At 36.6% G+C, this 23,244-nt stretch overlaps 1 protein-coding gene across 27 annotated transcripts in view; it reads left to right on the forward strand.

Annotated features, from left to right (window-relative positions):
* Positions 1-23,244, forward strand: part of Hivep2 (HIVEP zinc finger 2) — a 185,088-nt gene that overhangs the window by 20,031 nt on the left and 141,813 nt on the right. For 10 of the 27 annotated variants that reach the window (XM_074073084.1, XM_074073151.1, XM_074073158.1 and 7 more), the window contains exon 2: positions 22,031-22,105. The exons of 3 other annotated variants lie outside the window; for them this stretch is intronic. The gene's annotated coding sequence lies outside the window, so the exon portion shown is untranslated. Of the gene's footprint in view, positions 1-13,041; positions 14,920-16,680; positions 16,806-22,027; positions 22,106-23,244 lie in introns of those variants that run through there. 14 more of the 27 variants (XM_074073049.1, XM_074073002.1, XM_074073030.1 and 11 more) reach the window with 4 other exon arrangements.

The following is a 23,244-nucleotide window of genomic DNA, read 5'->3' on the forward strand; positions in this document are numbered from 1 at the left end:
AGTGAAGAGAGCAGACTTCATTATAGTACAAGAGTACACTTCATTTTTTTTTTTTTTTTCTGGTGCTGGGGATCAGACTCAGGGCTTCTCACATGCTAGGCAAGGGCTATACCACTGAACTACACCCATCATGCACTGTCACTAGCTGAGCAGATTCAGGGGAAAACAGAATGATGAGAGTAAGAATGTATTATAAAACTAGAGAGCACTGTGTTAATGCAAGATTAATTGTTTTACAATTCTCTTTTCCCTTCTTTCCTCTCTAGAACGGTTCAAGTGGATAGTAGCTTCATCCTTTGAGGCCATGTTATAACTGGGTCCTTTACATTCTATTTGCTGTCCATGAGGTTTACCTGTTCCTAAACCCAGCCTGGCTGCTGTAACACTGGTATTACGGAAATACTTATTTAGCAGTATTACTATAAGGATCAATTATTCCAGATTTGTATTAACAATAATCCCCAGTTTTTATGTAGCATCTTGTTGGAAGTGCTAAGTAGGATTCTTAGACTTATTAATTGAATCTCATAATCACCAGGAGATTAACACGCTGTTGTATAAAAACCATTTTGTGAGGAATACTTCTGGACTGCAAAGAATCTAAAGTTTCAAAACAATTTAAACCCAGCACCTCATCTATTTTTGTGGTCACTTGGTTCAAAAATGAAATATACAATTACCTATCTGGGGGAATATACCCTACTTTGTGTGCTGAAGAAAAATTGTATGCCTGTGTAGTGACTGAAACTACAGTTCTCGTTAGGGTGGGTAGAAGAATGTCTTTTATCTCTCAGCTAAGAACTTTGTGTTTCTTGGAGGAAAATCCTAGAATAAATGCAGTCCTTCAGTAAATCTCGGAAATATGATTTGAAATATCATAAGATGTATTTTTTACAAAGAATTGGCTGTTTGCCTTTCCAATCAGTGCCATAAATCAGGGCAGAGTTTGTCCTGTCTTTGCATAGCTGGTGCCTAAAACAGTGCCCCATCCGGAGCAATGGACCAATGGAAAGGATGTCGCCATCTCTTGGTTTTCAGATGCTGTCATGTTCCTGGCCTGACTTCTAAAATTCTCTTTTGTCAAGTGGTTGAAATTCAGCAAAAATGAGACTATTAGTTCTTAAAAAAAAACAAAAGAGAGAAGTAAATATAACAGATACACAATAAATGTTTGTTAAATTGAAATATCTTGAAAGAAGCATGGTAGTTGGCAACAATATAATCCAGGTGCTCTATGTACTATTCTAATAATTTACCACCTTGTTTCATCTAATGAGAGTCATTTAAAAAAGCTCATTGACCTACTGATTTTAAAAAAGCAGACTTTAAGCCCACTTGAATTCAAATAATTTTAACTAGCACTTACCTAGAAGGTTCTACATAGCAGTTTGAGATTCAAATAGCATTTAAACGTAATTGATATTTGGCCATTTGTTGCTTAGCAGTATCTTTGATGCTGCATTTGAGTTTTTGTGGAAATGAGCATCATGGGTTAAAAGGCCCTGGTAATCCTTCAGGGCTTAGTAAGGTGCTCAACAGGGGAGTTCCTGGGCATGTGACCTGTGTAGTCACAAAGGCCTCAAGATCAGAAAGGCCCTGAATTTGGTTTAATGTTCTGCTGTCCTTGTCTTGAAATTTTAAATTTTTGAACATGGGCCCCTGCATTTTGTTTTACACTGGACCCTAAAAATCATGTAGATGATTTTGGTGTTCAGTAAATATTTGAGACAAACAAATATCTTGACCACAAAACTTAGAAACTTAGATTGTGAGGCATTGCTTCTCTGATTTGCTGAGGTGTAGCAAAATGTAAAACAGACTGGATGTGTGGGATCTATCTAGTCAGGTTTCTCAACTACATTGTGTTTGGAATTGAATATGAAGAGTCTTAAAAAAAGAAAGTCTTCCATAAAGTGTTCAGTATAGCCTCTGGATTAATGTGCTGATACAATGTAGGAGATTGTAGCTAACGTGATGGCAACCACTTCAGAAAGCCTTAGCTGATTCCCTTAGTCTTTATGTCTCACCTGTAGTTTTGCTCATGCTTAATCATTAACTATTAAGCATTTAATTATGAAATATTTCCCCGTCTTACTGGTGTTGATTACTGATAATCAACCATGGATATACTACTAATTACTGATTTATTGCTAAAAGTATGTCACATGTTGGGCAGGATTTGTATGATTATATTTGTTGTTTGGAGAATAATATGTATTTACACGCTTGTGCATGGAGGTGGTGTGTTTTAAAAAAATGTATTTAAGGCATTTGAATTCCGTAATTCTTACTGAGAGCCAGCTCTTTTGGTTAATTAGATTTAGAGTTGGAAAAAAGAGCACATGTCCAGGGGTGGGTGTCCGAAAGCTGTGCTAGACATTTTTTCCTTGAGTGATTTTGGGCAAGTGCTGTCATTTTTCTTAGCCTCAGTTTCCTCATCTACAAAAGAGGCAAATTCTTAATTAAACAAGATCTTGTGAGGATTGAAAGAATAACAGTACTTGGTCTTTAGTAATCACTCAATAAATGCTTGGTAAGGAATAAAGTTAAAGTCATTTAGGATCTTATTATTTTAAAAATTAAAAAGACTATTGCTTATTTGTTTTGTTTTTATATTCATCAAATACAAAGTGAGATCTTATATTGCTGTCCTTAAAAACATCATGGTTTAGTGAAAGGCACTTATTTGTAATGCAAGAATTAGGAAATTGTGGAATACAAGTAAATAGAGGGTGATAAGAATGGAGGAATGGATGGTGGACCCTTCTTGGGGGAGAGTTGAAATAGATGGAGCAGTCCCTCGATGGGCCTTGGAAGGATTGGGGGACATTCAGTATAGCTTGGTGAGTTAGGGGAACTGTAAATAGCTGAGATGGAGAAGTGGAAGATCATGAGCACTGGGGTTGTCACTTGTGGCGATATCACGAAGATATGAACTCCAGAGACAGACAGTTAACCAAGAGTCTTACTCCCCTAGGAGGGTGTGAGCATCAATACCTAGGATGCTATGGAGAGTTGAAATAACATAAGAACTGAAAGTAATTTAGTAATTGAGAGATGACTGCTATTTATTTTTCCTGTTATTTGCTATTTAGTGTGAATGACTGTTTAAGCTCTGGCTTGGTAAGTTTAGGGTAGACATTTACATTGGATACCAAAGTTTCTGACTAAAAGAGGGTTAAGCTCTAGAATATCCACAAGTTTTACAGCCCTTTTCTCCCTAAGGCTAAAGCTCTGGTTCGAAATTAGTTCATGGCCCTATTTATTTGTAATCTGCAGTGGGGATAGGGCAGCACAGCCTTATTTATCATTGTCACTTCAGCATGTCATGAGATTTTAAATTATAGTGATGATGATTTAAAAGAAAATCGAGTGCCAGGCACTTTTCTAGGACCTGCATTTGTATTAATTAATTTATCCTCATATTTAATTATTTCATCCTTTAAATTCTTTATCCTATGAGGAAAGCTATTAATCTCCTTAGTTTACAGATGGAAAATCTGAAGGACAGAGAGGCTAATATTATGTCCACGATTGTACAGCGGGTGTGTTTCAGAGTGAGTTAAAGCCCACACAGTATGAACTCAAGTCCTGGTTTCTCTTTTCCCATGATTATATCAGCTGCTTCCTTACAGAGGCTCAATGTACACTTTGTGGATTAATGAGTGAATGAACTAGGGAAAAAAGATAGATTAATAATTTTTTAATTTAGATCAATAAATATGAATTAAAATTTTTTTCTTCTGTTGGCAGTAGATACCTTTTGTTTTTCTAAGGGAAGTTTATGCTTCTCTTACTACAAATAATAATCCGGCTTCTAAAGAGTGCTTCTAAAGAGTAAGAGTTTGTTTCCTTATAGTTGGGGAATTGTCAAATGAGTCCTCCCTGTTCTTCTGGGTCATGGGGTCTTGCTTGCTGGGGTGATTAAAGGACTGCAAACCAGTGTCTGGATTGCACAAGTGTGGACCACCACTGGTACTGCCCCGAAGTGAAGTTAGGCGGTCACCATGTGATGCTGGGGTGGACCAACGCCAGCCCTGAGTGCATGACCTTTAGAAGCAAGGACTTGGGAGATACCAGGATAACTAAGTGATAAATAAGTAGCTGAATACTACAGAAGGGACATTATTCTCATGTTTGTTACTTTCTTTTTTGGCTGTAACTCTGTGACCTTATGTAGCAGTTATGCAAAATGGGGCTATAATTCTTATCTTTGGAGATTAAATGAATGGTAAGGAAATGTTTGCTCAGCTCATAGAAAGACTGAGTACTGTGTCTTTACAAGGAACAGAATTAACTTTATATCATGGAACTAACTTTCCTACTATAGGAATGCTTTTAAAAGGTTAATTTATGTCTAAAGACTTTAAAAATATCCTTAGAACAGAGTGTTCATTAACTCCTGTAGTTACATTGTTTGAATAGGTGATTATCACAGATGTTTCAACCTCCTTTGAAGACATAGATTCTTAGCTGTTTAAGATTAATGACCAATGCTGAGTTGCCATAAATTATCCATAATTTACTAATATGACTTGAGAATAGTCACATTAAGTGTGTAAGGAACAGATTGAGGGTCATGTCAGGGTATCTTTTTTTTTTTTTAGTAAACAAACTTACAATTACCACTGTTTTAAAAGCTACTTTACTAGTTTTGTATAGTTAATGTATATTACATTTTATTTCCTAAAGCTATATAATAGATTTGAACATAGACTTTATTTGTGAAAGGAAATAAGTCTCATTTATGAAATTAGCCTTTGAGTGGAATGATGAAAAATTGTTCATGTTAGAAGCTGCATTATGACTTTTGTTTCAGGAAGAGCAGTGTGATTCTGAAAGAAAAATAAAAAGCTTCTATATGAGATTCCTGTGGACCTAGATTTGCATAGAAGGTATTTGTAGACAGTTCCTGGTTTGAGTTTCAGCAGGTGAAGCACATTCCTGATCTATCCAGCAAGAATGTAGTTGGATTCACTTTTTTATTTTTAAAGTACAATTTTGAGTCAAATATTAAAATACAAAGCTTTGAAACTGGTGAAGAAAGCCACTATTATCAGGAAAAGAGAAGAGGATTTTGAAGTATTTCACTTAAGGAAATTCAACAATACTGTTTTGTTGTTTTCTTTTATTCTTTTTATTTTGATTTTGTCTCCTTAAAGAGTTGAGGTGACGTTGAGACATTGAGGAAGAGTTGAGGCCTCAGAAGTTTATAATTTTTAGAGTTCTTTTGAAAACATTTTTATTAGTATATGATAGTTATACAGGGGGTTTCGTTGTGGCATTTCTATATGTACATATAATATATTATACTCTGGTTTGGTTCATCCCCTCCATTGTTCTCCCTTCTACCTCTTTCCCCTTCTTAAAATAACTTCAGCAGGTTTCAGTGTTCAATGGTGTATAGAAGGTACACCAGCCATATTCACCCTCTTCATTTGCTTGTGTTTTTGTAGACCGAAAATAAAAACACATTGAATATATACTGGAATTAAGAAAGCTGGTGTATGTGAGTGAATATGTTATTAAACTAGGTAGAATAGTGGCATAGATAGGTAAACTTGGAATTGATAATGACATTTAAATGAAAGCAGAATTTAAAAAATTTATTTTTAAAATTTATTAACATATAATATTTGCACAGGGGGATACATTGTGATATTTACATATGTGCTTATAACATATCTTAGATTTACCTCCTCCATCGTTCTCCCTCTCCTCCTGCCCCCCCAAAGCAGAATGCTGTTTTTAAGTAAAATAAATCTAAATTGTATGACTTGAAAATTAATATGTAGGAATTATGTACTATGAAGGAATGCCCTAAAGTGTTAGCTTATATTTAAAAGGGAATTATAGTGGTAATAACTTAATTTGAGACTTCAGCCTCTTTCAATTAATTGCTTGTGTGCCATCACCGTTTTCTGAATGATTGGAACCCGTGTGTCTGTTTTCATATAGCTTGGTCATGGGAGAATACATTTATATAACTTAAGGCTCTTTCATTCATTTCCCCTTGTATTTATAAAATGATATGAACGTGTTACTTCCTTAAAATTGAGAGAATATTCTGTTGTTTACTGGTGAATAAGAAGTTGTTAGAGAGTGCTCTATTTTTACAGCTGTGCTTCAGGGTATCACGTTCTGAAGAGGTCAGCTGGGCATGACCTCATGGGCATGAGTCTCCAGGACAGTTCTGAAAGAACCACAGGCCTGCAGAGATGCAAAGGCAGTGTAGAATGTCTGAGTGCTGTAGTGGGGAGGCATGTGGTCTGTTGGTGCTGCCATCGTTTTCTTATGGTTAAATACTGAACCCAAAGATAAGGCGGTCGGTCCAGGAGGATGTATATCACCCTGGGAGTGGCAGCAGCGTTTGCATCCATGAAGCCCCTCTGGGTGTTGTCACAGTGTTAACTCTTGAACTCATTTAATAATGAGAATAAATAGGAAAGCAAGAGGAGGAGGGTGAAGAAACAGGTATGGCGAAGGGACATACAAAGACTGGTGGTAGTTTCATTTCATTATTAACGGATTCTTGTTAAAGCTGTACAACAACATTATGGAGTTGCGAGTGGGATGTCACTTAGCTTTGCTGTCTTTATCTTGGACTTCCTTGTACCAAGGTTTGAGGCACAAATATTCTGATGGTATTTGTGCTATGTGGACAAATAGCACTTTGTTTCTAAGATAATGAACGCAGTTCTGAAATACTAACTTTTTTTTGTCATTTAGAAAAGATGTGTTCCATTTGCTGTTATCAGTACTGATAAAAATAAAATCTGTTAATTTGGAATTCACATGTACATAGAGGTGTGTTAGCCTCTGTGCTGTAAATTTCACTTGGAAGTCACTCAATGTTTTGCTTGTGCAGGGGGGGACTCTTGTTCCCTTCCTAGCTACTGCATCAAGACCTGTACTAGGAAAATTTTTCCATTGGGTTGGAGTAAGTGAGTCTTTCCTTTTGGTGATGTAATATTTGTTCTTTATTTTTCTCATTATTATTAGCATATTCTATTTTTCATATCAAGTAAGTTGATAATCCTGGAAGAGAAAAATTAGTGATAAAATCAACAGTACATCACATATGACATCATTATTTAACTTTCACTTACTCGTACCCAGACTATTAGAATAAGAGTAGAAAATATGTTATCAGTTAATCAGATTTGAAATTGTGACTAAATGACAAAAATTAATAATTGTTTATGGCAGCATAATCATTAGCAATACCATATTGGAAGAAATGTATTTAAATCTAGGTAAATTATACAGAACTATTGCCTATAGCATTTATTGTATATCCATTGTGAAGCTTTTGGAAACCTAAAAAAAAAAGCCATGTACATTTTCTTCACAGAGTATTCACATTATAATATAGGGGATAATTAAAACACAATACCTTCTTTCAACACATATGTTGGTCTACTGTTAACTTGTGTACAATATTTATTGAGTGTCTTTTATGTGCCCGTCACTGATCTAGGAGCTGGCGATATAGCAGGAACAATACTTGTTGGGGACAGTTCTCCATATTAATATATAATCATGCAGTGCCTTATTCCAAGTTATGTATCAGTGCTATGGTGGAAATGAATGTGGTATTAGGAGAGAGAAGAATAGAGAATCTTCATCTCCTTGACAAAACCAGGGAAAGATTTTCAGAGAATGTGGTGTCTTGAGCCCCGACTGACTGATGAAGAGTCATTAAACGAGCTTTAGGGGCTGGTGGATGCTCCAGTATGCACAGGAGTTCTTTGATGGGTAGAATCTTGGTTCAGATCAAAGACATAAAGGAACACAGCTTCAGCCAGAGCACCAGGAACAAGGGACATGAGAGTGCGATTAAGCTGGGAGACTTGCCTGGGTCCAGTGCATGCTGTTCTTGTAAAACTAGGTTAGGATTTTAGTCTTTACCCTAAAATGAATGTAAAGCCATACCATAGAAGTTGTCTAAGCATGGGGATGAAAAGATCACATTTGTGTTTTGAAATTTACTTCTGTGGTATGAGGAGGGTTTAAGAGTAAATCTAGAACTAGTCAAGAAGCCATTGCAATAATCCATCAAGTGAGTCACTAAACTGGATTAATCCACTACAGTAGATTTAAACTGGAGTAGTTGCGGTAGAGAATAGCGAAGGGTAGGAGATTTGAGAATTTGAGCTATTTCAAGGAAAAGAAGTTGACTGGCTTAATATTGGATATGGAGAGTGAAAGAAATAGGCAATAGTGAATCCTAGGGATATGGCTTGTGTACCTGCGCAGGAGAAAGCACCATTCATTGGAATGGGTGCACTTAAGGGAGAGTGGGATTAAGAGAGTGGCAACTTGTGAGTTTGATTTGTTGAATTTAAAGTGGCTTTGAATTATCTAAGTGGACAAGTAGTCAGTCAAGTAATCAGTTGAACATGTGGATCTGGAGGAGAGGAGAGATTGAGATAGAAGTATGGGAGCCGATACTTTGCAGAGAGTTTTTGAGTTGGAGAACATGAGAGGGTAAGGAAGATATTGGGGTTGACTCTAGAGGAACTCCCAACTTTTAAAGTCCTGATACACAAGAGTGAGTCCACAAGAAGATCAGGAAAGGCTAGCTGTAGAAGAACAACAGTGAAGAAAGTCCAGTGTCACAACTTGTGTTGTGAGGAGAGGTGGTGTGTGTTTGCTTGTTAAGGCTGCTGTGATTAAGAGCTGCAAACAGATGCTTGAGAACAACAGGTAGCTACCCGTTCAGTTCGGGAGGCTGAAGGTGGTTCCTTCTGAGGGCTGAAAGGCCCTGCTACTAGCTTCTGGTAAAAACCAGCAAGCCTGGGCATTCCTTGCTTGTCATCACTCCAGTCTTGGCCCTGTCTTCACCTGACATTCTTCCTGTGTGTCTCTGTCTTCTTATAAGGACACCACTCATGCTGGATTAATAACCAACCCCACTCCAGTATAACATAATCTTAACTAATTACATCTGCAGTGACCCTATTTCCAAGTATGGTCACATTCTGAGGTCTTTTTGGGGACACAATGTATAACTAGAGGAGTCAAATTCAATCTAAGAGGATTTCCCTGTTGTCTAAGGCCTTCTGGGGGAGGTAGTGACAATTAAGACACAATTCCTGTTCTTACATATATTTTAACATAAGATTAACCCTATTATTCTATCCAGTCAGGTCCAAATCAGGTATTTATGGGAGCTGAGATGAATGTGATTTGTGGGAATAGAAAGAAGGCAAGTGGGAAGAATTAAATTGGAAAAACATTTCTTAGAGGAGATGAAATTTGAATTGAGTGTTAATGGAGAGGGTTCAGGATTTAAATTTGTGGAAAGCAGAGGTAGAGGGTATTATGGGAAGAGAAAAATCACAAAAACCTGGAAGTGTTCAGTCTTTAAAAAGTAAGAATCTGATATTTGTCATTTAGCATAAAATAATCACATGCCTGCTGGTAGCCCCTTATGTAGAAGAGGTTACAGAATTTTATGTATGACAGAGAGTCTTTGGCAAGAATAAGGTTGGATCTTAATTCAATTGATTTTGGAAGCAGTTATTTACTGAGACCTACTGTAAACCAGGCACTGTGCCAAGGGCTATGGATATATAAGATTTTGATTAGATATTTACTCTTACCAACCTCTGAGCACCAACAATCTTTTTTTTTTTTTTGACAAAGTTTCACTGTGTTACCAGGCTCGCCTCACTTTTCTGGGCTTAAGTAATCCTGTTCCCTCAGTCTCCTGAGTAACTGGGACTAAAGACATGTGCTACTATACCCAATATCAACCATCATTTTAATACACAACTTGTGGGTAAAACCAGGATTTTCTGTTTCTGACTCTGTCCATTTTCAAAATTATTAATTTAATAATAGTAACTAATAATAATCGAGTAGCTTACTCAAGGCCAACTATTCTAAATACTTTACTTAGGTGAACTTTACCAAATCTTATGCTGTAGTGTTTCCAACAAATTCATAGGTGCCGTCCATATAAGATGATATTTGATATACCTCTAAGAAAGAGTTACAAGGTTTCTGATTAATTGAAAGATGACATTGTCAGTAAGACACATTTTGATTTCAGAAATGTTAAAATATGGAAGAATGCATATAACTTAGATTTGGTGGACAGGTTACATCCAATGATATAAGATAACTGTAGTTGACAGAGGGGGAAATAGAGGCACTGAGGAGGTGAGTAGTTGGCCCAAGGTTATGGGTCCACCATGGAGCCCATATTTTCATCCAAGAGCCAGGCTCCAGAGCCTGGGCACTTAGCCATTGTACTCCATACTGTGTATGATTATAAACCCTGAGCACTTCTCAGGAGACTTTTTTTCATAAATCAAGAGCATGATAACGAAGGTTTGGGGAACAGCAGAGTGGGAGAGGTATATGCAGATGTGCAACTTGCAGTTGGTGGTTTGGTTGATCAGGGACTTTGCAGGGTTGGTCTTTTGGTGTGGCACTTTTGTCAATCTGTAGTGTTAACAGCGAAGAAGAGCGACCATGGTGGTGAGCCAGGAGATGCGGGGAAAGGTGAGGATGGGGCAAGAGTGGTTGACTACTTGTGGAAAATGGTGTGCCTTCAGCCCCATTTTAAGTTTCACTTCCTCTGAAGGCCTCTCTCAGCACCCCACCCCGTCTTTATCTTGAATCTCTCCATTGTCATCAGAGGTGCTGTCACTCTGTTGCTTGGTTTCATTTCCTGTGAAGTCCCCTTTCGTCTTGTCTAAGGTGGCCCTGTAGGTATCTCTAGCTTCCAAGGCTTGTGAGAAAGTGCCCAGGTGCTCAATGAAGTATGGGAAACTGCATTAAGGTGGGCTGAATAAAGAGTACGTGGTGAAGTTCGGTGTGATCACTTCACTCTTCCTTTTTAATATTTTCCATCTTCATAGGGGTATCCAGCATCTCTTGATACATGGGATTTTCCCCTCACAGTTTTAAAAAATAAGATATTGTTCATATTTCAGGTATTTTGAAACTATCCAAATGATAGCATGAATGTCTTTTTTAGTGGTTTGGAAGGAGTTCTCAGAGTGAAAGTCATTTTCGTCTGGATTCTGAGGCTTGAGGCTTGAGGGTGTTATAACTGCATGAGTAAGAATGGAATTGATAAATACTTTTTGAAAAGCTGGTCCTAAGCTAAGCAGTCTAGTCCCCATAGATCAATGTGAGTGCTGGTTTTGTCACCTTGTAATAGCAAGGGATCAGTCTTGGTGTGCTGGCTGATGACAGCACCACAGTGCAGGTAATAGTACAGCACTTTCCCAGCTGATGTGTGCTAACCTGCACTTGATGTCTGCTCATACCTGCTTCTAAAATAACTTGAGATTCTTCTCCTTCTAAATGTGTAGCAGTGTAATGTTTCCATGTAAGCAATTGCCTTACAGCAATGTTCACAAAACCTTACCATGTCTTAGACTGTTACTGCTTTCTTTCTCTCATATCTACATTTTTATTCTCTGGTGTTCCCACTAGTAAAGTGTTCTACTTAGTAGTCTTTGCACACGGCTGTGACTTGTGTTGATGGAACTTGGCGTATTGTGTTATGTTGTGAGGGAGTGTGCAAATATGACCTCGCAGGCCTTAAGGACCCAGCTGTAGGGGAGATGGAAGTGCACTGCACATACCTATGAAGCCAAGATGAAAGTGACTGCAGAAAGAGCAAAATGGATTAAGGAATTTCTGAGGAGGAACACATGAGATTCTTAGAAGGGCTTGCAAAGATTTGGAGGAAGGGACAGATATACATTGGGATCTGTAGTTGTAGTTCTGGAAAGACAGACACTCCAAGAGCACTCTTCTTTAGGTGGCTCTCTGATGATGGGCAGTACTATATCTGCTCTGGTTTACGTATTAACCACTGACCACATGTGGCTTTTGGGAATTTGAAATGTGTTTAGTGCAACTGAGGAACTAAACTTTGGATTTTATTTAATGTTAATTTTATAGTTAATAGTCATATGTGGCTGTGGCTACCACAGTGGACATCGCATCCAGACAAAGCATGCATATGGGTAACTCAATATGATGAACTCGTATGATTATCTTAATCACAAATCATGGAGTTTGGCTTTTCCTTTACAATCTGCTTTGCTGAAGCACATTTTAAGATGCAGGAAATCATTAGTTAAGAAATGATAGGTAGTGAGTCAGTGGCTCTCTCATCCTCACATATACATGTCCTGCATGTAAACACGCAGACAGGCACGTGCACACACACATGTGCACACACATACACACACACATGCAAGCATACACACAGTTCCCTCCCCTCCATCCAGGGATGGAGAGACTACACCATGTTTTTGATTGGCCTACTCTTTTGAATTAGAGATAATGAATTAATGATTCTTCTATTGGGCACATGTCAGACTGGGCAAAGAAGAGTCCCTGATAGAAGGAAAGATCCATCTCAAATCTCAATCCTGCAATAAGAACTCAGTCAAAGGGTCTCAGGTGATTCTTCATTTCCTCAGCTATAAACAGGGGGTAGCAATATCTCCTGTCTGCCTCAAAAGATAATATATATTTAAAAAAACTTTTTCACATTGACTTTTCCAAAGCAGCATCTCAGCGTTTTTATAATTCTGCAGGGCATTTCTCTTTCTCTTTGTGTTGACTGTGGTTCCAACAGATATGATTATACATATTTTCTCCTTGATCTTAAATGTCCTCTGGCAATCTTCACATCTCTTCAAGACCCACTTGGAAAATCTCTCCTTTTAAATTCTGCCCCAGTCTTGCTTTGGAATCTTCCTTTCTGAGTCCTAACTTCATTTGGCTCAGTTTCTGATTCTTCCCCTCTCAGCATGTGTTCCCACAATGCCCTGGACTCCCCAAAATGTTGCTTGTGTATGCTTTTAAGTCTTTTTCATATGTCTGTGCTTTGTCTTCTTTATTAAAATGGAAACTCCTTGGGGCAGAGACAGACTTTGAACTTGATTTTCTTGAACTTTTAAAAATTAATTTTATCCTTGCAGAGAGTGGCCCTCGGTGAATGTGGCATTATGGCAGTTAAATAGAGGACATGAGGCTTCAGACTGACATATTCAGTAAGCACTGCTTAGCTATTTAGATCAGTGGTTTCAAGCTGTACCATGTACAGCAGTCTCCAAAGGTGCTTAAAAAAATTCAGGTCCTCAGATTCTATAAATGTGATTCAGTAGGTCTGAGATGGTTTGCAGGAAACCTGAATTTTAAGAAGCAAATCAGGCAATTCTGATGCAGATGCTTGAGGACTGTTCTTTGAGAAATAGGGGTTTATGTATAAAAATGCCATTTCTAAGAACTATATGTATAGAAGATGTTTCTGGCATGGGAGTATTGCTCTTAAGCAAAGTGTAAGTTTTTTTTTTTTTTTAAAGAAAAGGATGAAAGAAGAGGTGGGGAATTTTGAGGGTGAAACATTTGTTTAAATTATCTTAAATGTATGCCAGGGTTGTCTGGACACTTAAAATATCAAATCATAAAGAAGGAATAGATAATGCATAAGATGATTTCCTCAAAACACTGATATAAAAGGACCCCCTCAGCTTCCACCCAGAGCTTGTTTTTAACAGGCTTGATGATCTTCTGATCCTCTAGAGAAGATTAGGGCAGTATTTGGAAAGCAAATTGAAAGAGTGTCACCAGTAAGCTATGGCACATTGATTGCAGAAGTAATATCTGACAGTCTGAAAGTGACACAGGGCATAGATAAAGCATAAAATTCAGAAATAAGACCTTAAAATGTAGAACAAAAAGTACAGACCAAGAGGAAAGCTGAAGAATTAAGAGACAGGCAAATGCATGGTGATGTTCCCGAGAGCTGCCCTAATGGAACAGTGGTGACTTGTGAGTCTTCTACTCACAAGCTTGCAAGGCTGAGACCATGCCTGCTCTCTTGGATGCTGTATCCCAGAATTTAGTGTTGAGCTCACTCACAGGAGCAGCTCCATAGGATTCTTCTAGTAAATCAAAATAAATAAATAACTAGGTTTGCTATGGTGATCTATGTTCATGATAAGGACCTGGAGAAATTTCCGATTAAAAAGAGGCGAGTACTTTTTGCAGTTTAGTGTGTGTAATTGCAAATATTTTCAATATGCTAAGGCTTATTTAGTGTGTTTAGTACATAGTTCATTCTCAGTTATCTCCTCTTTCATACTGTTCTCTTTCTTGTCCTGCTCATATTTAAATTCTCTTAAAATGTATAGGATGTATTTTTGGGATCATAAATATCCACGTATGTATTTATATACTAAAATATTTTGAATCATCAACCAATATTCAGCATCTCAATGCCATATAAACACAACATATTTTAGTCTAAATATGAATGCATGAAAATTGAATAATGAAACCATTAAAATAGTTTAAAAAAAGAGGAGTGGGGGAATAAGAAAGTAGTAGAGGGGATGAATATGATGAAAGTAAATTATATACGTGTATGGGAATGTCACATTTAAGCTTTTTTATAATTAATGTGCTCTACTATAAATATTCAGACAGATTTATGTTTAGGTAGAAATCTGTGTATACCAATGTGAAGACATCTTTTTTTATATAGCTAGTGCTGAATCATTTTATGTGATAATTATCATTTAATAGATTATAATGGTTTCCCTGGAGCATGGTACATCTATTAAAAGTAGAAATTTTAATATGCATACTAATTACAAAAATGCATATTTTGTACTAGGCAGACATGTGGGCTCCATATAGTAAAGAAAACCATATTTAGTTACCTCTAAAATTATATACCTGATTTCCAAGTGTTTCAGATTGGTGTCCTTTAAACTTGCTCTTTCCTAGACTTTTGTTAACTGGAAAAGAAAAAATATTTTATTTTATTATTACTATTATTTTTAGAAGCTGTATCTCATCATGTTTGTTGGCCTTGAACTCCTGGGCTCGAGTATCCTTCTGCCTCAGCTTCGTGAGTAGCTGGGACTACAGGTTTGTACCACCATGCCTAGCTGAAACAGTATTTCTGATACTGTGTAAAACAAATTAAATTGTGCTTGGCTACTTTGCACTTTGCTTCAAAACTGTGTTTTTAATTGGTTGTAGAACTTGAAATTTATTTTTGTCATGGGGAGGAAGGAAGAGGTTACAGAAAGCCCTTTTCTGTAGGTACACATTTGGTTTTAGGCAAAATTCTGACATAGGGGAAAGTATGTTTTTGACAGTAACATCATGACACTTAGCAACTCCTCTCAACTCACTGGGCCCTAAGGTCAAGGTAAGAAAATTGAGTTTTAGATCTCAGATTGTTATATTTCATTTTAGTCAAAACGATACCCTGAAACTTCCTAGTTCTGAATCATCTCCTTTTCCTTCCCAGTTGGAAATGATAGCCAACTATGATCTACATACCTGTTCTGCTTGGGTGATGCTTTAGGAACTATATAGAAAGAAAGATGATCTAGTACCATTTGCATTCTCAGGGAGTATTCAGTCTAGCATTGGTAATAAGATGCATGCATGACTAACTCAGTAGATGCAAAACAAGAGGCATAAACCAAATGCAGTAAAAGTTCAGAGCAAAAGATTAGGACCAGTTGCAGGAAGCAGGAAAGATTCTGAGGAAGATACAGGCCTTGAGGTATGGCTAGTATTTGTAGAAACAAAGATGGGAGGGGAGATGGCATTCCTGGTAGTGGTAATGTTACAAATAGAAGTAGGATCACCTCATAAGATGCTGCAAGAGTTGGATATTGCTAAATTCCTGAGCACTACACAGCGTGGACTCATACAAATGGTGCACCTTGCAGCATAGTGGCTGTGAATGAAAGATGAGGCAGGAAGTGTGCAGGAGTCTGGTCAGAGAATCAGGTGCATACTGGATCCTTTGGGATGGATGTTGAATGGAAGAGTAAAGTTGCTTCATCCCTTTCATTGGGTACTGAGCTAAAAAGTTTTTTAAGCTCTCTCAACTTTGAGTTTCTATAATTTCTCTAGTTTACTTGATAAGGGGGAGCAGAAGAAGATAATTTTGAGCAATGGAGTGACTCTAAATTTCAAAAGATAATTAGTTAACAATATTAAGGTGAAATGAATTGAGAAGTTCTTGGACTTCAGATGTTTTAAAAATAATTCTGAATTGTTTAAGGCCATCCAAGTGAACTTGGAGTAATGTATCAAACTGGAGCTCTTGGGGGGAGGTCTCGAGATTCATCCCAAACCAGTCCGAGTCCCCACCTTCACCTTGATACCATATTTACTGTATTACACTAAGAGCTTATTTCTCTAGTTTCTTATTTCAGCATTTTTAAAATAAGCTGTTCTAAATGAAACTTTTCATTTCCAGCTTTCTTTCACCATTGTAAGTTACTCCTCTCTGTCATGTGCTATCTGCCTGCACTTTTGCAAATAGGTCTTTTTGGATTGGTCCTGGACTCAGGCTCTCTCCCCCAAAGCATGCAGTGGATAGCTTGTTGATCACAGCTGTTTATTTTTTATGTTGGGGCTTCCTTCTTTAGTTCCAGCTCCATGAATCAGGAGCTCAAGAAGGAGGGTTGTTAATAGGCTGTTGGAGCAGGATTGGAGCCAAGTAGTGAGGTTCAAACTACAGGGGTAAACATGGAAATTCATTCATTCATGCATTCTTTCATTCACGGTTTATTGAGAATTACTGAGGTGAGGGACAGGTTTAGTGTGGTTTTCCTATCTGTTCTTGCTTTTGTTTTAATCTTTCTCCCCTCAAATTCTCTACAGAGTTTAAGATTTCTTCACAACAGCTGCTTCTCTACAGGGGTAACAGCTAGACCTCTGGTAGTGTTAGAAGGAGACAACCCAGGACAGCAGCAGCTGGTTTTATTTTTGGTTTTCGTCAGGTGTTGGTAAGCTGAGAACTGCCTGTATTCAAACAACCTGATTTGGTGGTGTATGTGAACTTATGTAGAAATAAGGGATGTGATACAATTAAAAGGGTAAAAATGAACAATGCTTAACATCGCATTCTACAGAAAACTTAAAAACCATCCAAACAAACCTGAGCATACATTAATGTCTACATTTTTTTAATGTAGAATTTAATCTTGCTTTGGTTTTGGAGATCTGGCCTCTGACAGATTCTATTGTAGAGTAGTCATTGTTTTATGGAAGGTACAGGTTGATACATTTGGGATATTTATTTCGGAGTTGATTACTGTAACTCATTTGTTCTTTCAAATTCTTGTCAAGTTTTCATCACACAAGCAATATCATATCACAAATACAGAAAAGACACATAAATATCCATCATCTTTTAATGTATCAGTTTGATTTAAATGTTTTCCTTGTATAGTCTCTGGTCTTTTCTTATACACATTTGAAATAGTTATAATTATGATATTGATAAAATCCTTATTTTCAAAATCTTACTGTTGTAAATATTTTCAGTTTGCCAATTTCCAGATTTTAATTTTAATGGCTGCATAAACTAATGTTTATAATTTTCTAAAAATCCCTTTATTTTTGAATATTTGATTTTTTCCTGTGGGGCTATTTGTTGAAGGGTATGAATATTTTTATTATATACATGGTCCCTATTTTCAGATCATTTTCCACCTTTATCAAAATTGCAACAAAGTAAAAAATTTCACTGCACCATTTTTGGTTTGCACTTTAAAAATAAGTAGTGACTTTTCTTTATTAATTATAATTCTTGTTCTGAATTGACTTGTCATATCTTTTCTAATTTATTTCATAGTTAATTTTTTTTGTTTTTTATTTTTTTCGTATCAGAGATTGAATCCAGGGCCTTGTGCATGTTAGGCAAGCACTCTACTACTGAGCTACCGCCTAGCACATAGTTAATGTTGAAAAAAGAAGTTTATGAAAATTCTTTATATGTCCTGCATATTATTTCTTATGCAGGCACTCTACCACTTGAGCCACTCTTCCAGCCTACATATTATTTCTTGTTCCATATACTTAGTTCTTTTTCTTGATGTGATTTAATTTTTGTTTTGCTATTTTATAAGTTTAAGAATTGTATCTTTGTCACGTTTGGATTATCTGTTCGGATTGGTTTTTCCTGTATGATTTCACAGGTGTTTAAAAGTTGTAGTCATAAGGATATTATGGTTCTCTAATTATCATTATTCATGTTGCTTCTTGGTCTACTGTCAGCAGGATTGATTTATTTTAGAATTGTGTGTTCTAGAATCATGGAATGGCCAAACTGGAGGGTAACTGGTCATTAGTTTTTTATCATTAACATTTAAAGAATCTCATCAATTATATAAAATTTATAGATTAAATATAGATTTACTGACAGATTTTTAAATGGTAGATGAAAACTGTTGAAGAACTTCTGAATACAGTGAATCTGGCTAGTAAATTAAGAAATGTATCCAGTCTCATGTTTTTAAAACAAAATAGTTAAGTCTTGTATTTATATAATACTTTAAATGTTAATTTTCCATTTGTTCCTGAGCACTTATGATACTACTTTCCAGTGTCTTGATTTTAAAATTTAAGTAGCAAAAATGATTTTTAAAATACGGTTTCAAATCACTGGTCATTTGCAAAAATCATTTTAGCAAGCCTTTATTGGTTATCTAAATTATGCTTTGTTGTTGGTGATCTTTTTCTGAGCCTCAAATTCTATTGTGTAAATGGGAAGTTCTTTTGGAATTTATAATGCATTTCAACATTTGCTTTTTATGGTTTGATTGTTTAAATAATCATTTTTAAATAACCAAAGTTATCTGATAAGTATTTAGTTTATTTTATAGATAGTTGAACAGTATGTTTAGAGGTAGGACTTCCATATATCTTGTAGTATTTCATACAGGAGAGGAAAAATTTGAAAAGCTAATGGAAAATTATTTTTCCTATTTTTCCCTAAGTAGTTTTGAAAGATAAATTTATTGTATCAAAATATAAAATAAATAGGCGAGCAAAATCACCTAAACTGTTAACAAGAAAGGGTTACTCATGATAACTGATAAGTAATAGTACAGGGTTGTAATAGTACAGGGTTGTCAAGTTGAATATCTGATATGCTTAGAAAGTCTAAGGATGAATTTTGGTGTAGATGAAAATCAAGAGTTAATAAACTACTCTTCCAAAGTATTGATAGGTTATGGTTTTATGTTCAGTATTAATTGGTAGAGTGGGTAGAGATATTTTTCTGAGGGGTAAGAAAAGGCTATTTATCTCAAACTTTGATCATGCAATCAGTTGCATTGGATTGCCTTATTTTCATTCAGAAATGGGTTAGGAACTAAAGTCTGTATTAAGTTAGGTTTTTGACCTCAGTGTACTGATAGGAAATTTATGAGTTTGTGTATAGGATAGTGTTTGGAATAAAATCACTTTCATCTCTTATTCTGCACTGACTCTGTTTTCTCACAGGCTTTATTTTGCCTTTTTCAAGTTTGGTGTCCTATTGTTCAGCACGAACAACAGATTTCTAGGGAAGTATCTATATTTTAAAGGAGGGTGTATATGGCACTGTGGTCAGTTTTTGTAGCATTTTTTCCCAAATGTTAATTACTGAGCTTCTTGGAAGTGATTTTTAAAGAGAAGTGCATAAAAAGGATGGGTAAGTCGTATTTGGTGAGGATCCGTATTTCAGGTGGAAAGCTAAAGTAGAATGTGTGTTCTCAAATCCATGTACATAATTTCTTTTTTCTTCATTTGGAGTACTTGCCAATACTAGTGGAAATTCAGACAGTACAATTGAGTTTGTAAGTCTTAAGATTACTAGAAATTTAAGTTTTATTTGGTATAAAGTTCTACATTTATATTTAACTGCAGTAAGTGAGCTTGCTACAATCTTTGTCAGTTCTTGTTCTTATCCTCATTCCACAGTGCTATGACATTCTGTTTCCTTTTTATGTAGCAAAATGACTGACTACTCAGGAGTCTTCCCATGGAAGAGGTCTTCTGAGATTTGTTGGAAGTAGAAAATTGCTACTGAGATGTGCTTTAGTTTTGGCTATTTCTTACCTTGCTTTGTTTCAGCAGTCATTAGTAAAGCAAGACAAGAGTGAAATAGATGATAGAGATGCATATTGTGTGCTCTATGAAAGAAGACATTTTTGGTGATAACATTTTCATTAAAAATGAGTCCAATGTGTATTTAGCCTGGGTGCAGTGGTTCATGCCTATAATCCTAGCAACTTGGTAAACTGAGATCAGGAGGATCATGGCTTGAGGCTAGCCTGAGCAAAAAAGTTTGTGAGACCCCCATCTCAACCAATAAAAAGCTGGGTGTGGTGGTGCAAGCCTGTTATCCCAGCTATGTGGGAAGCACAAATAGGAGAATCACAATCCAGTATGGCCCAGGGCATAAATGTGAGATCCTTTTTGAAAAATACAGCTAAAGTGAAAAGGGCTGGAGGCATGGCTCAAGTGGTAGAGCACCTACTATGTTTCATCACAACAGATATCAGATATCAGATATCAGAATCAGTGTGTAAATGAATTGGAACCACTTGAGCCATTAGAGTCCATAAAAGTGAAGTCTCTGAGTTGACACCCAAAGTGGACTATTGTGCTTTATTTCAGAATTTTGTGAATTTACTCTTGACAAAAAAGCTAATGGGCCTTTGTATTAGCACTATTGTTATTATGTGGTATAGGTAAGAGTGGAAATCATGGTTTAAAGTCTACATTCAACCAATTGCAAGGGCAGATCTGTTGAAAATGTGCTCTGTGACCCTGAAAAAAATATTTTAAAATCATTGGTTAAAGTGTACATTTGTTGGGGTACAGTGCTTATGGTTCAGTAAGCCCAAGGTTTTAAGTCTTATGTGTGGATGATATTGTGCTGTTCAGTACTAGTAATTCTTTATTTATAATAAAGGAGAAAATACCAGAAAAAAGATCTATCTCTTTACTGTTCTGAGTTTTACAACAAAGGGACACTGTCAGGATTTCCAGATTAGCTTTAGTGGCTCAGTAGTTGAGATATTCTACCCTGTCTGGCCCCCTCTCCAACATCCTGTTTCATCACAAATATTTATCATTTTATTCATCAGTTCTCCACCTGCCTTGTGGGCTATTGTGGTTGCTGTCACTCAGCCAAGAGGCTGGGGAATGCCTATCTACAAGCAGCATGGGGCGGTTGCTGGGGTACTCAGAAAGTCTTGAACATTTTACTGCAGCCTGACTGTGCCACTGAAGCACATGGAAAGTGTGCCTGTTAAGTACTAGATGATTGCCAGAATCATCAGTAACAGGCATGTCGGTGCCAGACAGTATGAAAACATACATACTGATTTTGCTAAGAAAAAACCTTGTATGCAATATTTGAAGATGTCACTGAGGTATTTTAGAAGCATTGAGGTCAAAGAGGTAGAAAAAAAATTACTATGTGAAAAACTCATCACCAAAAAGGGTCAGATTATTTGAATGGTGGGTTAAAAGATTTAAACAATTCAATTGGCTTGAGAAGTTCATTGAGCATTAATTAACTGCTCACTTTAAAAATATTTACTAGAATACAAAGTACAATATGATGTGTAATAGCATAACATAGCACATCATGCCGTACTCCCTTGTTTCATATCAGATTGACATTTTTGAGCAGTGTTGGACAGAAATTTTGTAGACTGAAGTTATGAGTTGTGGTGCAGAATAGCATCTCTGCATTCTGTTAGGGGGAAGGTCATACTAACATGCCATATGACCTTGATCACTTGGTTAAGGTATAGTCTGTTAGGTTTTTCTACTGTAAAGGTACTACTTGTTTCTGTATTCTATTTTTAAGGGGTGAAGAATTATGGTTTATCTCTTGAAGGGAGGGGGTATCTGTATATTTCATTGAGTGACTGATTTCAGTATAGACTCATGGATCATCCAATGCCATCACCATTTATTTTGTTGCTCATGGATTATTTTTAATTTAAACATTTTTATTTTGCTGAGCACTCTAGTTGTACATGTAGGTTGGCGCAGCATATATTACCCACCTGTTTTGCCTCTCCCTCTTCCACACATTTGCACTGTCATATCAAATGGATAGATTCAGTTTCACAGCTCTGGTTAGCATTAAGACCATTGTCATAGTCATGTTTTAATGTATGCACTGTGGGAGGAGAAGTCATAATACGTAACTTCTTGTCAGCAGATTGGTGAATTTACCTGAGAAGTTGAGACTCAAGATTGTGAAAACGTGTGACTAGGACCGAAAGCAGATTTTCAGGTAGGAAATCAAGATTGTTCTCTTTAATTCCTTTGCACTGGTTTTTGCAGCAGTCAAATCAGCATTTTCATAGGAAACACAATATCCAAAAGCAAAGGACTGTGTAGATTCTGAGTTTGTACTAGGAAAAACCTGTATGTTCCTTTTTAAAGAATTCTTTTCTCTACTTTCCAAATAGTTATAGCTGAGCTTTGAAATGAGATCCAAGAGGAACTTGAAGAAGTATATCTATATTTGCAAAAGTCTTCTAGATTTGATTTTGATTCTGGAAGCCTATTTGAAATGTAATTATCAGAGTATAAATAAATTTAAATTTATTATGCCAGAGAAAACAGCTACTGGCTATGTTTTATGTTTCACAGTGTATTTATTAAATATGGATTGGTTTATACTTTGCACTTCTCATAAACTCCTCTAGATACAGTAAGGTCATAAACACTCTTGGAAATGGGTGGAGGAAGCTCACTGATTATTTTTACGTTCAAGTTTTGGCATACAGATGTTACAAAAACAAGAATTGGTTTGCCAGAATCTTTTATTGTAGTAATCTTACAAAGAATAAGTGAAAAAAATAGCATTCATGCAGAACAAGAAGACAATTGAAAATCTGAAATACAGGTGGAGTTAATGTTATGCAGTGATTCTTACCACTGCTATTAGAAGTATAAAAGCAGACTGATACTTCCATCTGAACTAGGGAGGCTTCGGCTCCATGGCAACACCAGAACCTAGTTTAACAGAGGGTGTGTATACACAAATGCATTCAAAGCATGAGTTGGGAGTGAGTTTTTGGGGAAAAATCCAGTGCTCCAAGTCTCGCCCACATGTTTTTATATGCATATTATAATCTGGCATTAGTGCACAGATGACTAATTGGAGTGCACGTCAGTCAGTTGCCCTCTGGTCTTTTACATTTGCTAGCCTGGCCACCATTACTCACCTCTCCTCTCTCTCTAGCAAGCAAGGAAGGAAGAATAGGCGACTTAAGAATGCTACTGGAAAAAAAAACTCTTCTCTCAGAATGTCACATAGTTATTGGTTTTCTGGGTGTCTCTGGGGGGCATTTGGCTCCTGCTTTCCCTTCTTATTCCAGGGAGAGCTGTTAAATCATAGCATTCAAGTACTCAGTGTAGGGGCTG

The sequence above is a fragment of the Castor canadensis genome, chromosome 1, assembly GCF_047511655.1.
Source record: "Castor canadensis chromosome 1, mCasCan1.hap1v2, whole genome shotgun sequence".
Lineage (NCBI taxonomy): Eukaryota > Metazoa > Chordata > Mammalia > Rodentia > Castoridae > Castor > Castor canadensis.